The following is a 27,488-nucleotide window of genomic DNA, read 5'->3' as shown; positions in this document are numbered from 1 at the left end:
GTTAATGGGTTCACCAGCAGGGGCGCTGCGGCTGCCAGCTATGAACGGAGAGCCTGGGGAGTGCAAAGCCCCTGCTCAGTGCATCAGCTCCTCTGTGAGGCCAGGCACTGGCCCAGCGAAGCAGGGAGGAGCGTGGCAGGAGGAGGTGATGGACATGTGGGGAGGGCAATTGCAGGGTGATAGTGGAGACTGAGGGGACTACATATCCTTCCTGCAGACCCCTGGGAGTGTGGGAGAGGGAGCAGCTCCACAGGGAGTGTGGCCAGGGCAACAGAGACCAAGGGAAGGCAGGGTCCCTGAAAGGATTCTGGAATGAAAGCGTTGGGAAGCAGTATTCTGGGCTCAGTTTTGTCACTTATAGAACTTTTAGCCACTAGGTACTACATTTTCATGTACTTTCAGACCTCTGGCTGGTACACCACACATACTAGGGTAGAAAAGTTCGGCAGAGAGTAAGTTAAAAAGGCATCATTTACAGGAGGATGAATAAAAGGCTGATAGTAGCCCACCTAAAGCAGGAGCTGACAGGTAATTCAAGGCACCTGCCAGCTGAGTACTTCCCTTGAGAAAACAAATGAGTTCCTTATCAAGCCAGAGAACCTGGAAGAAGAATATAACTTATAGAACTAGAAGAAAAGCAGGTACCTACTGCATTCCTATCAGGTGTCAGGTACTAGGTGCTCCACAGGTCAACACATTAGACACAAGAAGAATGAAAGATGGTCTCCCGTGTCTGTCCTGCCCCTGAGCATCGGGAATAACAAAGAGGAGTTTGCAGAGCACTCGGAGACCTCCGAGACACAGTCAACCAAATGCAGTGGGTATTTAGGATTAAGGCTTTTTTTAGGTGTGATACCAGTTCATTTGTTTTTATGGATGATAATAATTATGTTTTAAAAAGAACCCCAGTCGTTTAGAGTTGCATACTGAAAAATACACAGATGAAATGTGAGGGAGGGGTTCTTGTTGAAACAAAATGGGTCACATAGTAGTAAGCACTGCAGCTGTGTGATGGGTACATGCTGCTCACAACTGTCCTTTCTGCTTCTGCAGATGTTTGCGATTTCCAATTAAAAACCAAAAAGAAAAATGGGAGGCAGCAAGAAGGCAACATACAATGTTTTTATCCTAATTGGGTCCGAATGATGACATGACCGCAATAAAAACTGTGAAACTGTGTTTAAATGACGAAAATGCTTTCGGCTTTAAAAGGCAGATTGACAGGTCCTTGGAGATAGAGTCTTTTAAGTTTTCTAAAGAAGCACGACGAGCCAGCTGTGGGTCCATGCAGTCACGCTTGAGAAAGCCCGGGAACTACATCTACCCAAACAGTGTCACCCTGACATCGCAGGTCGGCACCTTCCCTCCGATGACACGAAGTGAGCTGGGTTGATTCACAGGCCTGATGGGCAAGAGGCTGCTGTCATGCTTTGCTGCCCACTTGAGGGATCAGGTAACAGAAAGGTGCCAGGTGTCAGGCTCATCTCCCGAGCACCCTCAGTGTGACTGGCATCCCCCTTTTAAGCCCTGAGAGGAATGGCAATAAGCCAGGGAAGGAAAATGGCTTAATACCTGCTTTGAAAGTTAATAGCTGATAATGTTGATTTGATAATCACCAACCTCCCTCGGTTCCATAAGACCACAGCTGTGTCAAAAGGTGAATCTCAAGGAGTAAGAGTCAAGGTTAAAAGACCCAACCTCCACTCCTACACATATACACCTCCCCCAGCAACCAAACTCGGAGGGGCTTATGCACTACCACTTTAGGGGGATTTGCTTAAGCCAGTGGTCCTCAGCCATGGGTGATTTTGTCCACCAGGGGACATTTGGTCTTATTTGGAGACATTTTTGGTTGTCACAAGTGGCATCTGATGGTTAAAGGCCAGGAGTGCCACTCAACATCCTCCGATACACAGGACAGGCCCACAGCAAAGAATTATCTGGCCTAAATGTCAATAGGCTAAAGTCAAATCGAGATGCTCTGGCTTAAGCGAGTAAATTAAGTGCTAAGCATGCACTTAGACGAGTTCAGAGGGGGACAGGGAGAAAAGGGGCAACAGGGAGAGAGAGGGAGAAATGACATTGTCTTTTAAAAGACTTATTTACATATTTCTACCAATATATTTTAACCAGATGTGATGCTTGGTGCCACACCCTCTGGTGTAGTTCCTATATGGTCCACTAACACTAAAGCGACCAGACACCTGAAAGTTTATAACTGCCAAAGCCAGTATTTGCTTTTTTCCAACGGCCATGTTTATCCAAGATTATCCTGCTCTTGGTGAACTGGAAACCAACTGGCTATTGACACACTTGGAACAGAGCCAAGAAACAGTCTGGCACCTTTTCCCATGGGTGGTGAAGGGGGAATGTGGTCCAAGAAGACCAATCTCCAAAACCACGTAAACTTCTGGAGGGGCCCACTTTGAAACCACTTTGAAAACAGCTCTCCTGCTAATATTTTCAGCAGCACTGAGCAGTCTGGAGAAGAGGGAAGAGGAGAGCAGTGGCGTAAGGAAAAGCACAAGGAGGGCGTAGGTAGGAAGAAGGAAGAGAGAGAGAACAATTACCTTAAAGTATCTCAACAGTGCTTTGACCTCAAGAAGGGAGAAAGGAAAACAAACTCAGAAGTAATAATCGCTTCGCCGACTGTAGTTTTAAAGCCAGTTATTAACCCTGAAATATAACCCGCAACTGACCTCCACAATGACCAATGATAGCTTCTTATTTGAATTCTACTGTTTACAGTCACATCTGTGGAGTGTTTACATGATACCGGTAACTGAAATTCAGCGGCTCTCTCACAGTTCTCTCCTGCGCCACAGAGCTGCTGTTTGCCCCAGCCATTCTCTCCTTCAGCGTAAACATTCAGCTGCAGCTGAACTACCTAACATGCTCACCGCTTACATAAGAGGCAACGATTTCTGACTGTAGGCCCTACCAACGTCTCACGTGAACCCCAAATGCTATCCTTTCAAGAATGCCTGGGCAACAAAGTGTGGCTGACACGGTACACTAATGTCCCCGCAGTCCTGGGCACCAAATGTTTGCGCTAATGGCCTGCCTCTGCGGGGATCTTTCTCAACCTCCCATCTCCTAGAAAGCATCTGAGGCATTAAACCCAGAAGATCAAGCCAGAGATGCTTGCTCCAAGTGTCAATGATTTTAGGGTACAAAGGGCAGTGTCACAGCAGACCGTTCGGTCCTCCCATGAGGGGTTGAATAGTGCCCCTACCCCGAAAGCCATGCCCACGCCTTAAACCCATAAATGTGACCTGATTTGAAAAAAGTATCATTGCATATTTTCATGTGAATATTGAAGATATTGAGATGAGATCATTGTAGGTGTTATGGTTGGACCCTAAATTCAATAAGAAATGTCCTTACAAGAGCCAGAAGAGAAGACCACATGAGTATAGAGGTATATATTTGGAGTAAAGTTACCAGGGGCAAGGAATGCCTGGAGTCGATGGAAGTGGGACAAAGTCAGGAGTGAGTCCCCCTAGAGCCTTTGGAGGGAGCATGGCTCTGCCAATACCCTGGTTTGGGGTGACAGAATAAATTTCTGTTATAAATGAAGGGTAGCAAAATTTACTACTTTGGTATAATGATTATTTTGAGCTGCAGACAAGTGAAACCAGCAAATGCAAGAAGAGGCTTTCTCAGAACTTCCCTTATCTGCCTAAAGATAAATCCTCCAAAGGCTCCAAAGGGAACTCGATTGTACAAATCGCCTCCCCAGGAGTTTTATCAACCAGGGGAGACTGACTCATGTCAGGAGGAGACTAGAGATCACCACCACACCCAGGCAAACTTTTTCATAAACTATGACATTTCCCTCATCTCTTCTTCAAAGGGTCCATTCATTTTCCCTAAAAATTACTTTCCCTCTTCCCTTTTCCCTATTAAATGATATTTAAACCTGAATTCTAAAGCTACCTCTTAGGGTACTCATTTTTGCTGGGCTATCTCCCATGTATACATGAGATATACATGTTTATAAACTTTTGTTTTTCTCTTACTACTATTTTATACAGACTCTCAGGTAAGTACTCAAAAGGGTAGAGGGAAAATTGCTTTTCCTCCCCTACATCAGCCACCCAGTTTGGGCGAATTGTTAAGGCAGCCCCAGGAAACTTCTACATGGTCTAACACTGGGCCTGTCCAGCCTCAGCCTCTATGAGCAGCTAGGTCAGGTGCTATCCTCCAGGTGCTCCGTCCTGCAGAGCCTGAAGAAGTCAGGAGCATGAAGCTGGGAAACGTGTCTCCAGCCCTGAAAGAACAGGCCAAGGATGTTTTCCAAAGGACGAGCTCTGGGGCATGGTCAGGAAAGTGGTTCTGTCTGCCACCGGGCAGAGCACCACCCGAAAACAAGCCTTCCCAAACGGTCTCTGAGAAAAAACAACTCAGCATCTACAGGGCCCTCTGATAAGTGACTGTCGTCATCAACCCACCTTGCTGACATTCACTCAGCACTTCCCACGGGCCACACTGTGCTTTCAACAACATTAAGAGTTTTGATCTCCTCATTCTCTGCCTTTTGTTTAAATCACTGCCTCTTATACACATAGCCTAAACATAGCCTGCTGGGTTATACCAAAAATGAGATTACCACTGTATGCATCCTGGGAAAATAAAGCACAGTGAGCTTCGGTAGTTTGCCTCAGGTCACTCGGCCACTTGGACAAGCCAGAACCATGACTCTGAGCTCAGCCCAGAGCCCATGTCTTCAGCCTCATGCTCACGCTCTGCTCTGCCTCACCTGGGGCAATTAGGTGTGTCGCCTTCTCTCCAGCGAGCTCCCTGCCAGCTGGCCCTGCCTCAGGCCCACTTCAGTAATAAGGACCTCATTCCTTGTCCATGCCTCAGTCACTGCCCAGCCCCTATCCCCACTTTGTGGAGTTTAACAATAATTAGGTACATAAAAATGCTAATACCCTGGATCAGGGGTTCAGAGAACTCAGTTCAATAGGGGATAGGGACATTTACACAAACAGTTACATCTAAGGACTATAAGGAACATGAGAAAAGGGAACTGTGGAGGCCATAAACCAAATGCCTCATCCATAGTTAACAGCCCCCCCGCCCATCTGCACCTTGAGTTGAAGCAAGGTCCTGCCATTCTTTCTCAAATGCCATTGCCCCAGGGGATGCATTTTTTTATTTGTATGGCTAACCACTCTGACTCCAAGCTTCTTCTGCTCAGACCCACCCTCCCCTGCCGTTCCAGGAGTCTGTAGGGCAAACATTTGGAAACCTTGCCAGTCAGTGCTATCTTTCAGGGAAGTATTTTGACAGTGTGTCTCAAATGTGTTTAAGTGTCCCGTACTTTGAACCGACACGAACCATAATGATGGGTCTATCATCCGGAAATAATCTTAGATGCAGAAATGCTTTCGTATAGAAGGATGATAAATGCTCATTATGCTAATAATAACTTGGACACAACTCATGATGCAAAAGAAGGGCTGATTAAGTTTACTGTTTCATTCTCTTGGTTATTGGAAGACCAGAAAAATGCTATTTATGACAACTTGAAGAACTACTTACTATAATAAATGGGAGAAAATAGGGAAAAAATTGTACTTCTAGCATGATTACAACTACGTCAACTTAAGAAATAAATTGGGGGGACCCTAGATGGTAAAGGAATAGGTGGAAGGGGCACTAACTGCCTCCCAGGACCAAGCTGGAATTACAACTCAATTGTAGAGAATTCATCCTGAAGAGCCAACTGAACACTAGCTGGAGAGAAGACATAACCACAGACAGATGGAAGAAACCACTTCACCACAGCGTGACTGGTACGTAGTGCAGAGGAGACATGAGAGGGACTGGCTGGGCTCACACAGGTGGCAGCTGAAAAGCCACAGGGATATTTCAGTGGCTGGGGGGTTCCCCCTGAGAAGTGTGGGTGGGGTGTGAACCCTAAGCTGGGCTCCCCAGCCTACAGCACCAGAACCAGGAAAGCAACCCAAATTCATCCAGCTGCGAAAAGCAACGGGGTTTCTGTCTGCATGTGAGAGAGGGCTGGAGATGCAGAGTTTCTTAAAGGGCCAACACACAAAATTTCATTAGCAGCCACTTACCCTGGGCTCTGGCAGAGGGAGGGCAGAGTAGACTAGAGACTCTTGAGAAGAGTCTGGGTCTGGTGGCTCTGGGAAGAGGACTGAAGGAATAGCTGCCAGGACCCCTGTGCTCAGTCATCTCCATACTGCAGGGGCCATCTTTCTCAGGCAGAGCACTCCCCTCCAAGTGGCATCAGCCTGAGGGGAAGCAACAGTCCTGCCCACAAGAATTACTCTGCCCCACCCTGTAGTGCTTAAGTCCTGTTGCTAGTTACAGCTTGAGGCTAAATTCCTGCTCAGTATAACAACTGAGTTAGAAAATACAAAGAAGGAGCCAAAAAAGGGAAGACAAAGAAACGGACCCCAGATGAAAGAACAGGAGAATTCTCCAGAAGAAATTGATGAAATGGAGGCAAGCAACCTACCAGATAGAGAGTTTAGAGTAATGATTATAAGGATACTCAATAGCATGAAAAATAACATAGAAACCATAAAAAAGGACCAGTCAAAAATAAATAATGCAATATCTGAAATAAATAATACACTGAAAGGAATAAACAATATGTTAGATGATACAGAGGATCAAATCAGTGACTTAGAAGACAAGATAGAAACAAACACCCAAGCAGAGCAGCAAAAAGGAAAAAGAATTTTAAAAAATGAGGAGAACTTAAGAAAACTTTGTGACAACATGAAGCATAACAATATCTGCATCATGGGAACATCAGAGGGAGAAGTGAGTGAAAAAGGGATCGAGAACCTATTTGAAGAAAAAAATGACTGAAAATTTCCCTAATCTGATGAAGGAAAAAGACACGCAAGTCCAGGAAGCTCAGAGAGTCCCAAAGAGGGGACCCAAAGAGGCCGACACTGAGATACTACCTACACTACATAATTAAAATGACAAGGAGAGACTCCTAAAAGCCCTAAGAGAAAAGCAGGTTGTTACCTACAAGGGAGCACCAATTAGACTGTTACCTGATTTATCAACAGAAACATTTCAGGCCAGAAGAGAGTAGTGTGAATTATTCAAGGTGATGAAAAACAAGGACCTACCTTACCCAGCAAGGCTATCATTTATTATTTTTTTAAGATTTTATTTACTTATTTTAGACAGAGGGAAAGGGAGGGAGAAAGAAGAGAGAAACATCGATGTGTGGTTGCCTCTCAGACACACACTCCTGGGGTCCTGGCCACAACCCAGGAATGCTCTGACTGGGAATCGAACTGGCAGCCCTTTGGTTCTCAGGCCAGTGCTTATCATTTGCAATTGAAAGAGAAATAAAGAGCTTCCCAGAAAAGAAAAAGCTAAAGGAGTTTTTTAACACCAAACCAGTATAGCAACAAATGTTAAAGGGCCTGCTTTAAGAAGAAAGAGAAAAAGAGGGAAAAAAAGTAGGAAAATAGTCTAACAATAAAATGGCATTACATACATATTTTATCAATAATTGCCTTAAATGTAAATGGATTAAATGCTCCAACCAAAAAGACATGGGGTAACTGAATGGTAAAGAAAACAAGACCCCTACATATGCTGCCTCCAAGAGACCCACCTCAGATAGAAAAATACACACTAAAAGTAAAGGGTTGGAAAAGATATTTCATGCATATTGGAAAGGAAAAAAAGCTGGGGCAGCAATACTTATATCCAACAAAATAGACTTTAAAGCCAAAGCTATATATAGTAAGAGACAAAGAAGGACACTACATAATGATAAAGGGAACAATCCAACAAAAGGATATAATCCTGGTAAACATTATGCACCCAACATAGGAGCACCTAAATATGTGAAGCCAATCTTGGTGGACATAAAGGGAGAGATGACAGAAATACAGTCATGGTCGGGGATTTCAACACCCCGTTGACTTCAATGGATAGATCTGCCAGACAGAAGATCAACAAGGAGACAGCAGCCTTCAATACACACTAAATCAAATGGATTTAAGTAATATGTCCAGAGCATGTCACCCCAAAGCAGCAGAATATACATACTTTTCAAGTGCACATGGAACATTTTCTAGGATAGTCCACACGTTAGGACACAAAACAAGTTTCAAATACTTAAAGAAGACTGAAATCATATCAAGCATCTTCTCTGACCATAATGCTATGAAACTAGAAATCAATCTCAGGAAGAACACTGAAAAACACACAAAGACATGGAAGGTAAATAACATGTTATTAAACAATGAATGGGTCAACAACGAGATCAAGGAAGAAATCAAAAGATACCTTGAAACAAATGAAAATGAGAACACAACAATCCAAAATCTGTGGGGCACAGGGAAAGCAAACTTAAGAGGGAAATTCATAGCATTACAGGCCTATCTCAAAACATAAGAAAAAGCTCAAATAAACAATCTAACTTCACAGTTAAAAGAACTTGGAAAAGAACAAACAAAACCCAAAGTAAGTAGAAGAAAGTCAGCAATAAAGATCAGAACAGAAATAAACAGAATAGAGTATTAAAAAAGATACAAAAGATTAATGAAACTAAGAGCTGGTTATTTGAAAAGAAAACCAAGATTGACAAACCTTTAACCAGACTTACCAACCAAAAAAAGAGAAAGGACCCAAATATATAAAATCAGAAACAAAAGAGAAAAAATAACAACTGACACCAAAAAAATACAAAGAATTGTAAGAAAATACTATAAACAACTCTATGCTAACAAGCTGGACAACCTGGATGAGATGGATAAATTCCTGGAAACATACAATCTTCCAAAACTAAATCAGGAAGAATCAGGGAATCTGAATAGACAGATGACACCTAGTGAAATTGAAGCAGTAATCAAAAAAAAAAAATCCCAACAAACAAAAGCCCTGGACCAGATGGCATCAAAGGTGAATTTTACCAAACATTCTGAGAAGAACTAATACCTCTCCTTCTCAAACTATTTCAAAAAATTCAAGAAGAAGAAAGGCTCCCAAGCTCATTTTATGAGGCCAGCACTATCCTAATTCCAAAGCCAGATAAAGATAATACAAAAAAAGAAAATTATAGGCTGATATCTCTGATGAACGCAGACATTGAAATCCTCAACAAAATATTAGCAAACTGAATACAGCAGGGCATCAAAAAGATCATACACCTTGATCCAGTGGGATTTATTCCAGGAATGCAAGGTTGATACACCTTTCACAATCAATAAATGTGATTCACTACATAAACAAAATGAAGGATTTTGTTTATGAAGGATAAAAACCACATGATCATATCAATAGATACAGAAAAAGCATTTGATAAAATTCAGCACCATTTATGATCAAAACTCTCAGCAAAGTAGGAACAGAGGGAGCACACCTCAACATAACAAAGGTCAGATGTGACAAACCCACTGTCAGCATCATACTCTATGGGCAAAAACTGCAAGTGTTCCCCTTAAGATTGGGAACAAGACAGGGATGTCTGCTTTCACCTCTCTTATTCAACATAGTACTGAAGTCCTAGCCACAGCCATCAGACAAGAAGAAGAAATAAAAGGCATTCCAATTGGAAAGGAAAAAGTAGAACTGTCTTTATTTGCAGATGACATGATACTGTGTATCGAGAACCCCAAAGATTCCACCAAGAACCTATTAGAACTGATAAATGAATTAAGTAAAGTAGCTGGATACAAAATTAATATCCAGAAATCAGTTGCATTTTTATATGCCAATAGCAAACTAACAAAAAGGGAAATTAAGAAAATCCTATTCACACTTGCTTCAAAAAGAATAAAATATCTAGGAATAAATCTAACGAAAGATGTAAAAGACCTGTACTCAGAAAATTATAAGACACTGAAGAAATTGAAGAAGATACAAATAAGTGGAAACACATACCGTGTTCATGGATAGGAGGAATTAACTTTATTAAAATGTGCATACTATGCTTATCCGATGCAATCTATAGATTCAATGCAACTCCTATCAAGATTCCAATGATGTAATTCACAGAGCTAGAATATTTCAAAAATTTATATGGAACCCCAGAAGGCCCTGCAAAATGACATCAATCCTAAGAAAGAAGGACAAAGTTGGAGGAATCACATTACCTAATATAAAACTATATTATAAGGCCACAAGCAGCATTGTATTAGCATAAAAACACATCTGCTAGTACACATAAAAACAGACACATAGATCAATGCAATAGAACAGAGAACCCAAAAATAAACCCACAACTTGATAGTCAATTAATATTTGACAGAGGAAGCAAGCACATACAATGAGCTAAAGACAGTTTATTCAATAAATGGTACTGGGAAAATTGGACAGATACATGTAGAAAAATGAAACTAGACCACCTCCTTACACAAGAATAATCTCAAAATGAATTAAAGACTTAAATGTTTGACCCAACATAAAAATTGAAGAAGAAAACACGGGCAGCAAAATCTCAGACACTGATGGTAGCAATATTTTTTCTGATACATCTCCCCAAGCATGGGAAACAAAAGAAAAAATAAATTGGACTACATCAAACTAAAAACTTTTTGCACAGCAAAGGAAGACATCAACAAAATTAAAAAGACAACCCACAGAATGGGAGAATATTTCACCAATATACCTGATAACAGGTTAATATCCAAAATTTATAAAGAACTTACAGAACTCAACACCAAAAAAACAAAACCCAATTAAAAAATGAGTAAAGGACTTGAATAGACACTTCTCCAAAGAGGACATATAGATGGCCAATAGACATATGGGAAGATGCTCAGTATCACTAATCATCAGAGAAATGCAAAATAAAACCACAATGAGATATCATCTCACACCTGTCAGAATGGCCATCACCAATAAGTCAACAAACAAGTGCTGGAGAGGATGTGGAGAAAGGGAACCCTCATGCACTGGTGGTGGGAGTGCAGACTGATGCAGCTGCTGTGAATGCAGTGTGGAGATTCTTCAAAAATTTAAAATGGATCTGCCTTTTGATGCAGCAATCCCACTTCTGGGAACACATCCAGAAGAACCCAAAACACTAATTTGAAAGAACATAAGCACTCCCATGTTCATTTCAGCATTACTTACAATTGCCAAGATATGGAAGCAGCCCAAGTGCCCATCAGTAGATGAGTGCATTAAACAAATATGGGGCATTTACACAATGGAATACTACTCAGCTGTAAAAAAGAAAATTTTACCCTTTGTAACAGTATGGATGGACCTGGAGAACATTATGTTAAGTGTAATAAGACAAATACCATATTATTTCACTCATGTGGAATCTAATGAACAAACTGAACTAACAACCAAAATAGAGACAAACTCATAGAGAGCAGGAAGACAGCTAAGGGGACGGGGTCAGGGGGAGGTTAGGGGTGGAGGGATTGGTAAAAAGGAAAAGGGACTCATGCACATGGACAACAATTAGTGATTGCGGGGGTGGGGGTATGAGGGGACAGAATGATCATGGAAAAAAAAAACAAAAAAAAATTAAAAAGAAAGTACCAAATGATGCTATGCAGGGAGATTCTGTTAAAGTAATACAAATTCTTCCTCAGTGGTGGGGCTGTGGGTGTATTTCTCTTTCACTTTTAAGTTTTTATACATTTCCTATAGTGAATATGTATTACAATTAGAGTGGAGGAAAAATAAATTTCATATTTAAAAAAATTGAGGCTCCTATGCTACCTGTTGCTTTTTAGAATAACACTGGACCCCTCACAGGTATGCGTTTCTTCCCTCCTCAGCCACTTCCTCCACCCCAGACACCCTCTCTTCTGGCCACATTGAGTTCCTTCATATTCCCAGCACCAGCCTTACATCCGCCACCTCAGTGCTTTTACACACACCCCTGGGCGCTTGCCTCTCTCTCCCGCTGGAAGGCAGGCTCTGTAAGGGCTCCTTAGGTATTTGTGAACGAAATAAATAGGAAAGCACAGAAGATCTACTGGTAGGTGGCCTCCTCCCTCACATTGTCCCTGGCCACCAGCCTCTGTAGGCCCCCTCTGCCCCACCAGGAGTTACCTGTTCACACTTCCATTTTCACAGGACACAAAACATACCTGGTTGAATAGAATGTTTCTATGTTATATTTTAGTTATTTCTTTACCACATTGGCAGCAGGCATGCCAGATAAACAGTGAACACTTATGCCTGAGAGTTTATATGGGTTATCTCATTTTTCCTCACGGTAGCCCTAAGAGGTACCTATCATCTCTATCCTCATTCTACAGATGCAGACATTGAGGCTTAAAGAGGTAAAGTCACACACATAACTCCCACAGCCGGTGAACAGCGGGGCTATCTGACTCCTAAGCCCAGGCCTTGAGAACGCTATGGCAGAGCCATAAACCAGTTTCTGCCTCTCCTGTGCAGTAGACTGTGAACTTGTCTACTGCAGGCAGGAAACACATTCTGCTGGTCATTTAAAGCTGGCCAACACGTCTGCACACGGCAGACATTCCAGCACCTGCTGATGTAAACCATAGGAGAATGGCGTTAATGTGGCCCACACTGGTTCCCGTGGAGTAACCCCAGACCCACCACAGTGGCAAGCTTATAGGGTCTGCCTAGCAAAGCAAGGGTAACCAAAATAGGTTCAAGTTCCTTTAGATTAACACGTGGCTATGTAAGGAATTTAAGGGTGCAGCAGTTGCCAGAGTGCCCCTCAAGCAATCCAGCAGCACTTAATTATGAAGTGGTATGTTAATTGTTGCTCTTAAATATCCATTAGCATAGATCCCCTAAGACCCTCTATTGGGCAATAATGTCTTAAATGTGTGTCACAGATCCCATTTCAAAAAGCTCTTTTAGGCATATCATCTGTCAGACTAGCACAATTTATTAGGTATATACTTCAATATTTTTAAATGTTCCCTAAATTGCTCTAAGTTAGGTGACTTTCCATTATTCCAAACTAATGAAATTTTTTCCTGTACCAAAAGAACATTGTACTGTTTCTCAAAATGACATTTATGAACTTTATTCACCCCTGGCGATCAAGAGAAGCCACGTCAAGAGAAAGTCTGTGCCCTGAGTGTTAGCTGGGACACCGCGCGGCATGCAGACCTGCAGCGTTTTAACACTTATCAACAGCTTGTCTGGGATCGCGGCCGGTGAATCTCTAGCAAGTAGACACGAATTAGCAGCTCCTACATGCACCTCCCCTCCTTGGGGCTAACTGCACAAGCAACCAGAGTATTTGTAAGCATTTCTGAGAACATGCGCGTCAATGGGGGGACTGCAGCATCTTGCAGTCCTGCAGAGCATGAGATAACGCATTCAGAAGAAACAAAAAGTATGATTCGCAGGAAAATCTATGAGGTATATAATGTAGGAGGAGACTCACTTTAGCATGATCTTCTGTAGTGGTTGCCGAGCTTTCTCATCCAGGCTAAAACACTGGTAATTTGCAGACTGAAATGACCACTGTCACCACCAAGGGAAAAGGCCAACTCAGCTGGTCCCGGTGGCGATTCTGACGGTCCTTCCTGTTACCTGTCAGCCCCACAAGTAAGCCAGTACCTTGGGCTGCCTGACTCCCAGCAGCATATGACTTTTACCAAACCTACGGGGGTCTCTCTCATCTGGGGAACAGCCCGCCAGACAAGCTACAGGTCTGAGTCACCACGTCACCTCACACAAGCCGTGAGGCTAGTTTTGGAGCTCCTGGGGCACCACTCCTCATCTGTAAAATAGGACATGTACCACCACTGAGGACAAGAAAACTTATTTCAAAAAGAAAAAGCTAAAATGCTCCTTATGGACTAATTTATTGGCTCAGCGAGGTAGAATTGCACAACTGGTACTGGGCTAGGCACTGGGGAGTTCAGAGAGGGGTAAGGCCAGGCCTCTGCCGTTGAGCCATCCCCCAGTCCAGTGGGAGGAGAGACCCACAAACAAATGACTGCAAGAAAATGCAATGCAGCCTGGCTGGTGTGGCTCAGTGGACTGAGCATTGGCCTGTGAACCGAAAGGTTGCTGGTTTGATTCCCAGTTGGGGCACATGCCTGGGTTGAGGGCTGGGTCCCTGGTTGGGGATGTGCAAGAGGCAACCAATCGATTTCTCTCTCCCTCCTTTCCCCTCTCTCTGAAGATAAATAAATAAAAATCTTTTTTTAAAAAACGTGGTGCACACTGAGGAGGGGATGAGGTTATCCAAATGTTCTGAGGTGACGCTGGGGAAAACCTGGGCTTCCCAAAGGAAACCAGGGGGAGATGACTGGAAGAACGACAGTGGCCATGTCGAACATGGGAGGAGACAAGGGTAGCTGGGCCTAGTACAAGAAGTGTCACGAATGGTGTTTTAACAACACGGGAGCATCTCAGGAAGGCTAGAAGTGGCGGGCGCAGGCGGGGCAGAGGGGGTGAAGACAGAGGGGCAGGCAGGGGAGGCACCTGTGTCGTTTCACCCTCACTGCTCTGCTGTCGCCATAAGGAGCCCTGAGTGAGGAGCGAGGGTCACAGCCCACAGCCCCGGGAGTCAGTCTCAGTGACATCTCGCCGCACGGTTATTGCACTCCCGGCACTGAAGTTAAACGAGAGATATGGCCGCCAGAGACATGGGTGGTGGTGGGGGGACTGGTTGAAAAATGTTTAATAGACAAAGCTATAATAAACATTTATCTGATATGGGACATAAATTGGCTCTAGAGGAAAATAAAATCAGGACATATAATTTAAGAGACAATTTCCCCAGACCATTCAGGTGTAACTATTCTGTGCCAGGTACTGGGGATTTGAAGATAAATGAGACTGTCTTTGGCCTCAAGGAGCTTGTAAATTTAAAAAAGAACAAAAAAAAAAAAGTAAAGCCATCATTTAACAGTGGATGATGAATTAAGAAGAGGCACAGAGGGTGCTTTGTGGCACCTGACTGAGACTGGGGACAGGGCAGGAGGGACGCCCTGGGGGAGCTTTCTCAAGGGAAAGGATGTTTAAAGACTGGAGAGAAGGGGAAGGAGGTGAGGAGGGAGGCTGCAGGAGGGAGCACTAAGAACAGAATTCCTGAGAGGGGCGGGAGAGCCTGGCACATCTGAAGAAACGCTGAATGAACAGCTCAAAAAGGCCAAGGCCAGGGGCTCGGGAATATTCTGGGCGAAAATTAGGCAGGAGTGGTGATCTGAAGACTGAGGACAGCAACAGGACACTGGGCAAGGTCACAGAGAATGATGCTCCCTTTGTAGGAGGAGACACTGTTTAACTAAACTTTTCCCTTTCCCCCTTTATAAAGTGCCTGGCTCATTACTGCTAAGAAATGTTGGCCATCATTACTGGAATGTCAGAACCCTGCATGCACTTTCCGTTGAATAATGCCAAAGAGGGTGGACAATTTAGCCACCGGACTCCCTAACGAACTTTAACATAAGGTAAACTCACCTGCAAAATGGTCCCATGGCAGAGACCCTAATTATTCGGAACAAGGCTCTCAGGTCCTCTGGAGAAAGCATTAACTGCTAAGGAGGGAGCTTGAGGAAATGGTGACACACCCGCTGAGGAGGGGCCTCCGTGGGGTGTGTTACATTCCTTTGAAAACAGGGCCCCTGCTATAATTTGTGTAATCAGCCCAGAGATTGGACTGCAGAACTCTGCTTCCCATTTATTACAATATCACACTCCTGCCCAGGAAACCACACCCAAGCTTTTGTTTGGAATTCTCTTCCTTGATTAGGTGTAAGCACTATTATTCCCACCTCTCAAAAATAACATGGGGCTGATGAAGCTGCAATGCACAGCACAGTCAGACCGGCTTCCGAGAATGAGGCGAGGTAGTTCTTTTCTTCTCTCTCGTTTTAGCATGATTTCTATTTCATTTCCTCCTCTGTAGAGGAAAAGTGGGAAGCTGGGACATTTTGTACAAATGGAAAGGCAAGTTGTTTTTACTCCCTGGTAAGAGCCATGCAAGCTGGGCGAACACTCCCCAGGCTGTGCACACAGCCCCTCACCACCTCCTGACCCTGGAGAGTGGCTGCAGCTTGGCACTGAGCTGGTGGGAAGGGGTGAGGGAGGCCTCAGAGCCCCATCTTTATACTGAATCTTTACTAATGCTGCTCTTGGCGGAGCTGCTGCTCACTCTCTGCCTCCTGGCAGGAAAGGCAGTGCAGGGCTGAGATGCTATCTGGCTGCTTTTGTGAGTGCAATTCAGCTCAAATCCAACCCCAAAGAACCGCCTAGGGGCAGGGCGGAGGTCATCATGCAGAGGGATGGAGGATTTACACTCCAGCATGGATGATAATTCTTACAACCAGAGAGGAGAGTACAGGGTAATTTCATTTCAAAACAGTGAGATTTGAATTGGGGAAAAGGATGAATAACTTCATCATGAAGCCACAAGTTGAGCAACTGAGGAGACATGTGTCATGGTCTATCCAGCATGAAGGGGCTGCCTCAGGTCCCATGGGACCTGCCTCACCTCCACCAAGGCAGGAGTGAAGCTGGTACTCGAGGCTCATTAGCCAATCTACTGTCAGGCCAGGGATTTAATGCTTGTATGGCCTGGCTCAAACAGGCCAGTTTTGGCCAATGGAGTTCTTCCCAGTAACTCTGAGCCATTCTATTTGATAAGGCTACAGCAAGCTGGTAAGTGATCATGACCACACAGGTCCTGTGAGCCCTGGAGCCTCCATTTCTGATCCTGTGACATCTCCAAAGACACAGAAATCTCCCCCGTTTTCCAAACCGATGTGAATGAGTCAAAGACTCATTTTATGCAGTCAAAGACCCCTGCATAAAATAAGCACTCAATACACACCCAGTGCTGTGACAGAGTGTTGTCAGAGCTGGTGTGGCAGACAAAACCGGATACTGGGTCATTGCAGAATATGGCTGCACGGACGTGCGAGTGATATAACACACAGGATCTGGTTAAACAACGGAGAGAGAGCTCGCTTCAGGCCAGATGTGCCCAAATGCAATTCTTAGGAGAGAAAGGACTCCAATCCATCCATGAAGCATGGGAAGGGTATAGCTGAACATTGAGGATGACATTGATAATCCTTCCATGAAACCAGACTTCATTACCACAATTCTTCTGGGCTCTGGCCACATCCGTTACTTAGACTGCAGCCCACGCAGAACTGGGAGAGGTTTGCTGGCAAGCTCTCCTGTCTCAGTTTTTGGTGATCCTAGTAAAACACAGCAACTCCCCGAGGAGGCTACTTAGAGCTCTCAGTAACGTGCCCGCCTGCCCAAAGACCAGAAGGAAGGCAGGCTGCTGGAGAATTTCCACCTCTGAACCTCTAGCCTACCTTCTTGTTCACATCGCTAGCAGAAAGGGCAGGGGATGCTCCTTCACGGAGGTCCAAATGCAATTAGGAACTACGGATATTCTGAACTTGTGTGACGGGTGTTCAGGAATGAAGGTAGGAGAGATGGAAAATAAAAAAGACACAAGCAGGTCCTTAATAAGCTTAGCATTTTTCAGAGGGAATACGACATGTACACAAGTGACCCAATCACACCCACACTCACCCTAACCCACTATCGGGTCTACATAAAATGGATGAATAAATCATTTCTCAATCCTGCATGTGAGGACGTTTTCCTTGAGAAATACAATTAAGTTAGAATATAAAATGTCCGTTAATTATATAGGCGAGATCAATGTTACTGTGCAAACCTGATTTAAATTAGTAAAATGCATTACTATGATGGCTTTCAAATGTTTTTTAAAATTCTCACTTGAGGATATGTTCACTGATTTTAGAAGAAGAGGGAGAAGGAGGGAGAGTGGGAGAGTGAGAAAGAGGGAGACAAGGAGAGGGAGAGAGAGGGAGAGAAACATTGATGTGTGAGAGAAACATCAATTTGTTGCCTTCCACACACACCCCAACCACGGACTGATTCCACAAACTTTTGAAGTATGGGTCAACGCTCCAACCAACTTGAGCCACCTGGGCAAGGTAAGCTTTCAAACGTTTTAGCAGCAAATTGTTGTCTTCAAATGTAATTTTACCAAGAAGCCCAAAAAGCAATGTAGATCCCTAAAAGCAGAGTGGGTCTGGTTGAAATGAGGGACAAGACCTGGGCCCCTAGGGGCCTCCGCAAAACACCCACGGCTCCAGGAGTCACCTTGGGAAAACCTTTCCTTTAAAGGTATTATGGCTTATTATGGCCTTCAGGCACACTTGGTCATTTGATATTTGCCTCATGAAAGTGTTCTCAGGGAGAGTCTACTAACCAGAAAGGATGATTGTTTACAAGCTAAGAGCTGAAGTTCTACCCCACCACTTATTCTCTGGGCACACTTAGAGTGTGGTTCCATCTGCCTCCAGAGAACATGACCGCCAGACCCTAAGACTCTACCCCAGCTTGGGTCACTGCCACTGGCCAGCTCCCTCTATCCCTCCTTCAAAAAAATCAGACACACAGTTAGGTTCACATAAGTCAGCCTCGTCCAAAGTATGTGCAGAGGTCCTGTGGTCTAGGCAGTCCTCAGACGCTTCAACATGCTCCTCTACATGTGAATTCTTTAAAGGGGAACCAAGTGGGAGGTCCTTAATGAGTCAGGAACACTGTTCTCTGTGTGTGTAGCATGTGCCACATCACTGCCAAGTCCTTTGGGAAATAATCAGCGACTTAAACATTTTCCCTGGTTATAGTTAATTTGATACTTTGTTATAAATAACAAATCCCTTCTCATAAAGAAATGTAATGAGCATTTCATTTACACTGGTGGGTATAAGACAATGAACATTTGCAGTGAGTAGTCAAGATGGACGTGTAGGTAAACATGCTTCACCTCTCGTGCAACCACAGAAGGAAAAACAACTAAACCTCAAACCAAAGAACACTCAGAACTGTCAGAAAGTCAAGCTGCATGGAAGTCTGACAACCGAGGATTTAAAGAAGCCACATTCAGACACACAAGTAGGAGGGGCAGACACACAAAGACGACAGAATGGAGAGGCATGGGGATGCGATGTGGTGCGGAGAGGCGGCAGTGGTGGAATGGGTGGTCTCACACTCACGTGTGGTGAATAAAAATCAGGAGGGACACCTTGGAAGCAAGTGATCCCAGCCCCAGGCCAGACCACACAGCCCAGGGTTCCAGCAGAAGGAAGGTAAACCCCCGTAACTTCTGGCTGTAAAAACTAGTGGAGGTTGGGGCAGGAAAAGCAACTGCCAGATTTTTAGGAGACTCTGCTTAAAAAGCCCGCACAGACTTAAAAACGTATATAGACCCACCCCCTCTGGGATTCAGCACCAGGGAAAAAGCTAGAAGGGTGCCAGTCACATAGGTGCAAGTGCAGAGCAAACCTCTAGAAGCCCGACAGCAGCACCGTCCCCTCTCCAAGCTCTCACCACACAGAGCCACGAAGTGGTGAAGTGGGTTGCCCTGCCCTGGTGACTACCTATGGCTCCGCCCCACACAATTTACAGGTGCCTTTTCTACAATAGGCCACACTACTAAGACAGGGAGTCAAAGCTGCTCTACTTAATACACAGAAACAAACACAGGGAGGCTGCCAAATTGAGAAGACAACGAAATATGACCCAAATGAAAGAACAGAACAAAACCCCAGAAAAAGAACTAAACGAAGCAGATAACCAACCTATTAGATGCAGAGTTCAAAACACTGGTGATCAGGATGCTCAGAGAATTCCTTGAATATGGCAACAAAGTAAAAAAGACCAAGGAAGAAATGAAGGTTACACTAAGCGAAATAAAGAAAAATCTACAAGGAACCAACAGTGAAGGGAAGGAAGATGGGATTCAAATCAACAATTTGGAACATAAGGAAGAAATAAACATTCAACCAGAACAGCAAAAAGAAATAAGAATTCAAAAAAAATAAGGAGAGTATAAGACTCTGGGACATCTCCAAACACACCAACATCCAAATCATAGGGGTGCCAGAAGGAGAAGAGGAAGAGCAAGAAATTGAAAAGTTATTTGAAAAAATAATGAAAGAAAATTTCCCTAATTTGGTGAAGGAAATAGACATACAAGTCCAAGAAGCACAGAGAGTCCCAAACAAGATGGACCCAAAGAGGACCACACCAAGACACATCATAATTAAAATGTCAGAAATTAAACATAAAGAGAGAATCTTAAAAGCAGCAAAAGAAAAGCAGGGGGTTGCCTACAAAACCGTTTTCCTAAGACTGTTAGCTGATTTCTCAAAAGAAACTTTGCAGGCAAGAAGGGACTGGCAGGAAGTATTAAGGGTGATGAAAAGCAAGGACTTACAATCTAGATTACTCTATCCAGCAAAACTATCATTTAGAATGGAAGGGCAGATAAAGTGCTTCCCAGACAAGGTAAAGCTAAAGGAATTCATCATCACCACCAAGCCATTACTACATGACATGTTAAAGGGACTTATTTAAGAAAAATAAGATCAAAACTATGAACATTAAAATGACAATAAATTCACAACTATCAACAACTGAATTTAAAAAACCAAACTAAGCAAACAAGCAGAACAGGAACAGAATCAAAGATATGGAGATCATTTGGAGGGTTATCAGCAGGGAGGGGGGAGGGGAAGCTTGGGTGAAAAGGGACAGGGAATAAGAAGCATAATTTGTAGGCACAAAATAGACAGAGGGATGTTAAGAATAGTATAAGAAAGGGAGAAGCCAAAGAACTTATCTGTATGACCCATGGACATGAACTGAAGCAGGGGGACGGGGGTCGCTGCAGGGAGTGGGGGTACTGGGCAGAGTGGAGCAAAGGGTGAAAAACTGGGACACCTGCAATATCATCAGAAATATATAGAAATGAACAAAGGGTAAATTACAATGTCACAGGAAGATGACAAGGATGCCCGCTATACTATTCAGCATTTCCCTTCACCCTCTGTTAAAAAATTATACATGAACAGAACCATTTTAAAATGGAGCTGGAGCTGCCATCCCAGAGAAACTGCCTTGCATGTCTTATGCCCCAAACCTTTGAGAAGTTAAAACAGGACAACTTGACCTTTGGACAGGCCCTAAAGCAACATTAGGTCCTAAAGAACTCTTTGAAAGATAAAAAAGCGACATTGTGACTGAAAAAAATTAACATTCTTCAGAATTAATACCACCATAGCTTATCTGTACTTATAGAAATGTTTTCCTTCATTGACACAATTGTTCCCCTTGCCTTTCTTATAAATACCCCTTGTCTTCATTTCCACACTGGGACTGCATTTGGGTTTCTGCCTGAATGGGTGCTTCCCAAATAAATAGCTATTCTTTTTATCTCAGATAAATACCTGTTGACTCTCACTTTGGCCTAGTTTAACACCTCTAACCAATGCAAAGAAGTGCAGTAAGATAAAATATTATGAGGAAAGCAGTAAAACTTCATTTTTTTTGCAAATGATATGCCTCTCTGCCTAGAATGTAGTGGCTAATATCGATAGATGGTCAAGTACATTAATCATTACTACAACATCATTTAAAAAAAAAAATTCCTGCCCTGGCTGGTGTGGCTCAGTGGATTGAGTGCTGGCCTGTGAACCAGAAGGTCCCCGGTTCAATTCTCAGTCAGGACACATGCCTGGGTTGCAGGCCAGGTCCCTAGCTGGGGGTGTGCAAGAGGCAGCTGATGGATGTTTCTTTCTCACATAGATGTTTCTCCCTCTCTTCCCCTCTTTCTAAAAATAAATAAATAACCTTTTTTAAAAATCTTCTCATAAAAGCAAGAAGGGATAAAATAGGGGGAGGGAGGAGGAAGAAAAGGAGGGAAAAATAAGTAAAAATAATTCTCCTCATAAATATGCCAAATCGATCTTATTTTATTTTACTGAAGGACATAAAATAAGGTACAAATACCCCTGACTGGTGTGGCTCAGTTGATCGGGTGTCATCCCACAAAATGAAAGGTCACCAGTTCAATTACCAGTCAGGGCACTGCCTGGGTTGCAGGTTCGGTCCCAGGTTGGGGCATGTACAAAAGGCAAGGGATCAATTCCTCTCTCTCACATCAATGTTTCACCCCCTTTCTCTCTCCCGCCCGCTCTCTAATATAAGTAAATAAATAAATATATATCTTTAAAAAAATGAAGATACAAATAAAAATAGAACTAGCATCTCCCAGATAGAAAGGCTCAATATTTTAAAATAGCAATTCTCTCTCCATCAGCTTATAGCGTCAATATAGTCCGACCGGCAGCCCACGAGTGGAAGGATGGAGTTGGCGCCATCTGCTGTGGTGGCGCCATTTGCTGAGCAGGCCTGTGACCTTGGTAAACACGACTGTCATTTTACTCCTCTGAGCTTGTGTCCCAGGACTGGAAATTACTGGAAAGCAAGAACAGAACTAAGCGCTCCCTACAGCCACAGGCAGAGGATGGCATTGGAACAAACTGCAGCCTCCTGTTACAACACCCCCAACAGCCCAGGAGCCTCACAACAGCAGCCTCCCACCCCCAGCAGCCCAGGGGCCTCACAACAGCAGCCCCCCGCCCCCAGCAGCCCAGGGGCCTCACAACAGCAGCCCCCCACCCCCAACAGCCCAGGGGCCTCACAACAGCAGCCCCCCACCCCCAACAGCCCAGGGGCCTCACAACAGCAGCCCCCCACCCCCAACAGCCCAGAGGCCTCACAACAGCAGCCCCCCACCCCCAACAGCCCAGGGGCCTCACAACAGCAGCCCCCACCCTTTAAATCCAATTACAATCCAATAAAAGCTCAAAGCCCCCACCCCTCAATGCTGGTGCATCTCTCCACACCATGCCCCTCTCCTTTCTTGGAGAGGGAATAAAAACTTTACTCTCTACACTTTCTTCTCTTTGTGAATTCTTCCACAGTCCGTGTCACCAATCACCCTAACAAACAGGATATTCTGTAGAATTTATAAAGCTATTTCTAAACTTGAACTGGAAGAGAGAAAGCTTCAGAATGACTAAGAAATGTTTACAAAAAAAAAGAACAAAATGAAGGGAAATTTTACCTGACAAAACTAAACATACTATAAAGCACCAGTAACTAAAACAGAATATATCATCACAGAAATAGACAAATAGATTATTAAACAGGACAGAGAATACAGAAAACAAATATACAGATACTAGGAAACAATAAACGTGTCATTGAAAGTAAGTATGGAAACAGCAAACTATTGGATACATTATATTGGGAAAATAAATATCCACAAAAATTAAGTTACAGATCTACCACTATCAGACACAAAAAACAAATTCCAGGTAGATAAGAGAGATAAATGTAAAAAAAAAATGTAAAGCCAGAAGAAAATATGAAGAATTTACTTTTACGAAGCCCAGCAGACAAAGAAAAGTTCACAGATATTGCAACGTGGCTGTTAAACCTCCTGTATTTGATAAACAAAGTCAAAGACAAGCAACACGGAGATAGGACTAACAAGTGGCTTTTCTGAGGGTGGGGAACGCAGTGAACTTGATCTACTACCTTTTACTCTAAAGTGTCAATGTGTGAAATGTCCAAATCTGTAAGAATTTTTGAGTTTACTTGGGCCAAATTGAGGACAATTGACAGAAAGCAGAATTTCCAAGGACTGAGAAAATGCTCCAGAGAATGGTAGTTTTACCCCTTATTTCATACATTGGAATCAAAGGGGAATACACCGGGGTTGCATGAAATCCACTGGTGATAGATTAGGGAGCAGGAGAAAGAAAAATGCCGGGGGAGGGGGGGGGGCGCAGTGGTAACCCTGAGACTGGATAAAAAGTAAAAGTAAGAAACACTTCTTTTACTTAGGCAAGTACAAGACAGTTAACAGACAATTAACATGATGATAACAACCATGGGGGGTCTTGAGCTCTGGTGGGAGATTGTGCCCTGAGGAGTATGGAGAAGGCATTCCTCAGACATTCCAAAGGTAGGTCATTGTGAATGCAGAAAGACTGCAGACAGGTTTCAGGCACAGTGAAGACTGACTTTGTTCGGGAAAAATAATGCCCTAGGACAGGACTATCTGCCCTGAGAGGCTTTTAGTTTAATATCAGACCATCCTATGTGGTTTCTTGAGGTCTCTGAGTTTGTGAGGCTGCCATGCAGGCCTCCCCTGAGCTTGTCAGGTTTACTATGTGGCCCCTTTTTCAGCCTCAAAAGCTTTCTACAAGGCTTAAATCTTTCATAAGAAGCTAGAGTGCAAAATTGTTAATGCTATATATATTTATACATTAAGACTTTTTGTTAAAAAAATTAATATAAAGAAACACTTCAACTAAGCCCTTTCATAAACATTCACAAATTAAAAATTAGTAGAGTAAAAAAAGTTTGCTTGCTATTTTTTAGGGATTTTCAAGAAACAAAACATCCAAGCCTGTAAGAATTTCATATGAATATATTTCAGCCAAACTGTCAACAATTGCAGGGAAGCCAAATCTCAATGGATTGGGAAAATGCTCTGGAAAATGGCAGTTTTACCAGTTATTCTACATATTAGAAGCAAACGGGAAGACATAAGGGGGTTGCAGGAAATCCACTGGAGATAGATTAGGGAGGCGGGAGAAAGCAAAGCTGGGGGAGGGGGTGCTAGTCCCTGGCATTGGATAAAAAGTACAACAACAGACACATACTTCTTTTTACACAGGTGGGTATAGGATAGGTAGAAGTCAACAACGAACATGATAGCAACAACGAGGGGATTTGTGGTCTCTGCTGTGGCAAGGTGGTTATGCTCTGAGGGGTTCAGAAACAAGGAAGTTACTTTGATATTCCAAAAGCATGTTATCAGCTATGTTATTGTAGATGAAAAAAGACAACAGACAGGCTCAGTGAAGGTAAAGATTGACCTCTGTTAGGGAAAAATGCCAGCCAAGGACATGACAACCTGCCGTGACCTGCTCTGAGTTAGGTAGTTTTAATTTCTGACCATCCTATGTGGTACTTTCAGTCTCCGAGTTTGTAAGGCCACCATGCAGGCCTCCCCTGAGCTTGTCAGGTTTAGTATGTGGCCCCTTTTCCCTCCATAGAACAAAAGAGGAATGTGAACAACTATCTAAAATATTTTCCTTTAAACATTCTCCTACGGCCTCTCCCATAGACGTTCTGAAAGAGAAACTATGCGCTTCTGAGGGTGTGCCTCTAGGTTTTTGATGATTATCTGAATGCCTATACTAATAAACAAACAAAATCCCAAGAGTGAACTAAGAATCTTCTGGGCAAAGAGACCTCCTAAGTCTTAACCTATGGCAAGGGTATTCTTTCTTCTTTTTAAATTGGATAGAATTTACAAAATTACAAAATATTGTGATTTTTTTTTTATAGCAAATCCATGTAAAAGATTTTTTTTAAATCCACATCTCTGCCAAATCCTTCACTTTTCTCCACATCAACAAGGAGACAGACCTACTGGGGTCTCGCTGGAGTGCCCAGTTTGGGAGGGGGTGCACACTGATCGTGGAAGTGACGCTCCTTACTAGAGGATGGAGCAGGCCCGCCTCAGCAATCTCCTGGGCCTCTCTCACCAGTCCGTGGAGAAACTTGCTTCAAGTTAGTAGCATCACTGCTGTCTTTCCAGTCTTTCCAGAAAATACTCCTTTCTGGCCTTGTAGTCATACTTTTTATTTTACCTTTTTCCTAGTAATAAATAGGTAATGTTAAAACTGTACAGTTTCTCTGTCCCACCATCCCGGAAACAGCATCTGATTTGCCACTTTTGTCAATGGTCTGCAATTCTTTGAGTTTTTTAGATAAGCCAAAGCTATTAATGTTTTAGTCTTTCTTTCCCAGGAGTATTTTTTTCTTGTGTGTCTCTACCTCAAAGTAAGTGAAAACTACAGCTTTCTCACATCCATAGGGCTTAAAATGCAACCAAAGTTCCCTGTCTAGTATCACCAGCTGGTACAAGGTCTCACTTCCTCAATCTAGATCAAGGGGATTTTCACCTACCGGACTGCTCATTACTGTAGCAGGGGTGTCCAACCAGAGGTTCCTGGGCCACATGCGGCCAAGGACAGCTATGAATGCGGCCCAATACAAAACTGTAAATTTACTTAAAACATTGAGATTTTTTTGTGATTACATGTCGCTTTGTATTTAATGTGTGGTCCAAGACAACTCTTCTTCCAGTGTGGCCCAGAGACGCCAAAAGGTTGGACACCCCTGCAAGTGATCCCTGTGTGCAGGGAATACACCAGTGAGCATCAGCCATCCCTCGCCTGTCCTCCTTTCTCCAGCCATGGTGAGGGGAGGGGTTAGAGACTCACTTTGACGGGAAAGTGTTCCTCGCATTGTAATCATTCCACAAACATCTGTTGAACTAATTTTAAATTAAGCATCTTGACTGATCCTGGATAATGTTTACTTGGTTGCATCCAGTGTTTAACCTCTTTTTTTTAATAAGGAAATTGAATTCTTTGAAATCCTCTATCAAGTCTAGTGAGAGAAAATAATAAAATTGCAAGATTGAATTTATGTGGCTACTGGCAAAAAAAAATAATAAAATTAGATTAAAAGATACTTATCAAAAGCTAATCACTTAGCACAAAAATTAAACAGTAGCTATTAAAAAGAAGCATCATTTATGTAATTTTTCCTGACAACTTAAGTATTTTATAAATGATGATGAAGCGTTTTCCACCTAAATTATATGAAGTAACATAAAGCATAATGCAAAAGGCATAGAGTAAGCAAATATTCAGTCCCTTCTATATTACCATATGGGCATAAAATGCATTAATTTTAATGAGTATTTTCTTAAAAGCTTAAAATGACACATACCACATTCTTAACACTCTTGAGGAAGAAGTGGGAAAATTGAGACTTTTACATTATATTTTTTAAACATCTGCATAACTTGAATTCTCTAACACACATGAATTTTGTCATTTTAAAGCTATGAAAAATGCAAAATAATTTGGCAAACGTGCATTGAAAACGGCATTCTTGCAAATTTCCTGTGGTACTATAAATTGATAAAACCTCTTTTATAAGATATATACAGCCCTGAAAAATATGTAATCCATTGACTCAGCAATTATTTATTTTAAAAGTTTTCCATAATGTAGCTATGTTTTTTAATTTTAAAAAAGCAATCTAGCTAAATACATATATCACGTTAGATCCTTATTTTTATTTTTTATTTATTTACTTTTTATTTTTAAATCCTCACCTGAGGACATTTTTTCATTGCTTTTAGAAAGTGAGGAAGGGAGAGAGGGAAACATTGATTGGTTGCCTCCAATATGTGCCCAGACCAGGGTTGAAACCTGCAACCTAGTATGTGCCCTGACCAGGAATCGAACCCTCAACCCTTTGGCTATGGGAAAATGCTCCAATCAATGGAGCCACGCCTGCCAGGGCTCCAACTGGATCTTTAAAATGCAGACTTTTGAAATGTTGGCTAGAAAAATAGAGCTGATCCTTGTTATTTGCAGCAGTAATTGTATATTCTATAAAGTCACCACAGACGCTGAATTAGTGAATACTAAACCAATCACTGCTTCCAGGGGAAGTCCCTGTGAGCCTCTGGTCACAACATTTTCATCAACTAATCTATACATAACCTTGTTTTATGTTGAGTTTCTATTTAAAGGCACATAGATAGACAGATAGGCACGGAA

At 42.9% G+C, this 27,488-nt stretch overlaps 1 protein-coding gene across 5 annotated transcripts in view; it reads right to left on the bottom strand.

Moving 5' to 3' along the window:
• Positions 1 to 27,488, bottom strand: part of TLN2 (talin 2) — a 412,505-nt gene that overhangs the window by 250,673 nt on the left and 134,344 nt on the right. The window contains exon 1 of one of the 5 annotated variants that reach the window (XM_053928613.1): positions 6,090 to 6,108. The exons of the other annotated variants lie outside the window; for them this stretch is intronic. The gene's annotated coding sequence lies outside the window, so the exon portion shown is untranslated. Of the gene's footprint in view, positions 1 to 6,089; positions 6,109 to 27,488 lie in introns of those variants that run through there. 5 annotated transcript variants of the gene reach the window in all.

Source organism: Desmodus rotundus, chromosome 7 (genome assembly GCF_022682495.2).
Source record: "Desmodus rotundus isolate HL8 chromosome 7, HLdesRot8A.1, whole genome shotgun sequence".
NCBI lineage: Eukaryota > Metazoa > Chordata > Mammalia > Chiroptera > Phyllostomidae > Desmodus > Desmodus rotundus.
The sequence above is the reverse complement of the archived record's forward strand: the minus strand, read 5'-3'. Positions and strand labels throughout refer to the sequence as shown.